The 3,593-nt window shown below is 40.4% G+C and overlaps 1 pseudogene across 1 annotated transcript; it reads left to right on the top strand.

Annotated features, from left to right (window-relative positions):
- The first annotated feature begins 588 nt into the window (after positions 1-588).
- On the top strand, positions 589-921 carry LOC114902259 (annotated as a pseudogene). The gene has a single exon (XR_003795428.1). The product of XR_003795428.1 is annotated as a PHD finger-like domain-containing protein 5A pseudogene (transcript).
- The last annotated feature ends 2,672 nt before the right edge of the window (positions 922-3,593 follow it).

Raw genomic sequence — 3,593 nt, 5'->3', positions numbered from 1 at the left:
GGCCTTGCTCTTTTCCCGTGTACTACCCTTAGCTCATACTCTGTTATCCTATCGCATTTTTCCACGACTCTCCACACTTCATCAAACCTAGCGTGAAAACGCTCCGGTTTAATCGCTTCTTCAGGTCTTTGTTTCCTTATTAAGGCTCTCGTGTCATGTAAAAGTTATATTAAATACATTTGTATGCTTTTTTCTTGTTAATCTGTCTTGTTATAGGGGCCTCAGCCAAGAACTTGGTCTACACCAGCTTAAGGTTAGCTCCTTTCCTTCCAATAAAGTGTTCACATGCAGGGAGAGGCAGGAGGTAATACTAGAGGCTTTATCAACATGTGAAGAACTGTGAGTGAATGTGCTTCTCATAAAACTGAAAAATTAGTAACCATGGATTTAGGCTAGGCATCACAAGATACCAAGTTCAGCTGCTCTTATGAAGTTCTATCAGTGTTCATATCCTTTGCACTATTCCCTTGATAACAAAGACGAGAATCTTTCTTCAACAGAGACTGTCAGCTGTGACAAAATCAGGGAAGATTTCTCACTTGGTGAGTGTCTTTTAGAAAATAATCATGGGGTGGCACAGAGGGAGCTATGGCTAAACATCACCCGGACTTGATCTTTTGCCGCAAGCAGGCTGGTGTTGCCATTGGAAGACTGTGTGAAAGATGGGATGGCAAGTGTGTGATCTGTGACTCCTACGTGTGTCCCTGCACCCTGGTGCACATGTGTGATGAATGTAACTATGGCTCTTACCAGGGACGCTGTGTGATCCGTGGAGGCCCCAGAGTCTCAGATGCCTATTTTTGTAAGAAGTGCACCATCCAGGAGAAAGACAGAGATGGTTGCCCAAAGATTGTCAGTTTTGGGAGCTCTAAGACAGATCTCCTCTATGAACGCAAAAAACAGGGCTTAAAGAAGAGGTGATTGGTGGGCTGCCTCTTTCTCCCCCAATCAAGCTGCTGCAGCTGCCAAAAGAAATGCCTACGGAAAGGAAGTGGAGCACAGAGCATCACCTGAATTGCCTATTAGTACACAGGCACCTTTCCACCCTTTCCTCTCTTCTCACCCAGACATGGTAGGAATGGGAAAAAAAAGATTCTTCACAGAGCACTCTGGCAGACTGTATCACAGAAAAATTGATAGGTTGGTTCATGGCTTTCCTTAAATTCAAGAAGCAAGACTGTGTTAACCACATCGAGAAGTTCTGTACACCAAAAGCTTCTAAAACAGGAATGATATATCATTTCAGTCTTCTGTTTGAGGAGCTGACTGTGAAGCTAGCTGCAGTGAGAAGCACGTTCTTGCAACAGCTCTGATGGCAGTTGTCCTTGATGAAACATCTGCAGGGTGGTAGTGGACTCTCAGAACAATAAATGTGGGCATTTCATCTTATAACACCCACCAGGTGGTGCTGGTCCATGTTATTTTTCTTCTAAAAATTGGAAACCCTTTCTGTTGCTATTGTATTAATAAAGCAGGTGTTTATTTTCTGGTAGTCAGCCTATTTTCTGGTAGTCAGCCCCTTCCCAATTTAATTTTAACTCTAGGAATTTTAGTCACGCAGGAATTTGTGATTCAGAACAAAGGTATTGGGATTCATGCAAAAAAGAAAATAATCATGGTAAGAGAAAGCACTTGTGATGTTTAGGAAAAAAATGTAGAGTTCTTGTTTAAGTATCTACACATAAATTAACCAGTCACAAAGAATAAGTAACACTGAAAGGAACAATACTGATATGTAAGCAAGATGCCAAAAAGCAAGAAATCTAATAACCAGACTCTCAACTCTGTGTGTCTACAGCATCAATTGAATACTTAAAAACCTGAACATGTAATGGTAAAAAGAATAGACACTCTAAGAATGAGCTAAGCAAAGCCAGTTCATACTAATTTGAAGAATGGGAAAAGTGATTTTGGAGGAAGGCAAAAACACATAGCTTGTTATTTATGTATTTACCAAAATTAAAATGAAGGACAATCAACATACTAAACTACATAATACTGATTTTTGCTCTACAGCTTCAGCAGAGACAGGAAGTCTCACCAAGCATTCCATCAGCTCCCCAACGTAAGAAAAAAGCGGCCACATCACTGGGTCACTACTTGAAGGACAGTGTCTCGAGCCACAGCAGCCTTTCCATGAGCCACTGTTGTGTGTTAAACCAGCTAGGATTTGGGGATTGGGTGTTCCCACAGCTTGACCTAGCCTACCCTGACTACAATAGTCAACTCTAACTTTTTTTTGCCTTAATCAACATTAACTTTTCTTCTGCCTTGCCATAAAATTGATAATTCAAAAAGAGTCGGGCTTCCCTGGTGGCACAGTGGTTAAGAATCCGCCTGCCAGCGCAGGGGACACGGGTTCGAGCCCTAGTCCGGGAAGATCCCACATGCCGCGGAGCAACTAAGCCCATGCACCACAACTACTGAGCCTGCGCTCTAGAGCCCGCGAGCCACAATTACTGAAGCCCGTGTACCTAGAGCCCGTGCTTTGCAACAAGAGAAGCCACCGCAATGAGAAGCCCGCGCACTGCAACGAAGAGTAGCCCACGCTCACTGCAACTAAAGAAAGCCTGTGCACAGCAACGAAGACCCAGTGCAGTCAAAACTTAATAAATTTAAAAAATAAATTTAAAAAAAAGAGTGAATAATGCTAATGTATATATATATATGTATATATATATATATATATATATACACACACATATATGAGAAGCAGCAAGGGCTATCCTAAATATTTAGAGTTTTAATACACATTATATCAATTGACATTAATTGGTGTCCCATGGGGAAAAAAAGGGTTTCATAGTCAAGTAATCCTTAAATCCTAGAGAGTTAAAATGTAAAGTCAAATATTAAAGGCTCTGAAAAGTCCTATACCAAAGAATAGGTGTAACTGCTCAATCCAGCCTTTTTCAAGTAGACTAACAATATTTCAGTGAAAAAGAGCTTGGGAAATGCTAATTCTATTCCCCCCAGTCCCCCCAAAAACTAATTTGCATGCTAATAAAATCTGTATCCAGCTACTATTGAAATTTATTTGCATTCCCTAAGCAAATATCACCTGGTAAATGAAGAGGGTGATAGTCAAGATATACTCAGTATATCCCAGACATCTGTCAGTCAGAATGGACTCCATGAAAACCCCCTACTGTGCCAGGCTGTAATTTTTTAATTGCTGATTGTAGGAAGGTCCAGGATGCAGAGGGCAGAGAGAGGGGTAGGTACTCAGAACTGTGGCTATACACCAACTGGTATAATTGATATTTTACATCCAATACTAACTAAATATCAATTGTGCCTAAGGGTAAGTGACAGATAACGTATTTACTTTAAGATTATGATTTGAACATTTCTTCATCTTCACTTGCCTAAAAGGCCTAAGTCTTGCTTAATAATTTATTTCTGAAGACCTTTTATTTTTCAGTGGGTAGTCAACAAATTTAACAGGTATGGAAGTCCAGAAAATGTTTAATAGGCATCTATCATATGACAGGCACTGTGGTAGATGTTTTCATAAAATTAAACAAGAAAACATGTTTTTCTGTAACCCAGGGCATGTTAAGACATTTAATTGATACATACTTGCAGACTGA

Source organism: Monodon monoceros, unplaced genomic scaffold (genome assembly GCF_005190385.1).
Source record: "Monodon monoceros isolate NGI ecotype Baffin Bay Population unplaced genomic scaffold, NGI_Narwhal_1 Super_Scaffold_20, whole genome shotgun sequence".
Lineage (NCBI taxonomy): Eukaryota > Metazoa > Chordata > Mammalia > Artiodactyla > Monodontidae > Monodon > Monodon monoceros.
Note: the sequence above shows the minus strand (reverse complement) of the source record. Positions and strands in the feature narration are given on the sequence as shown.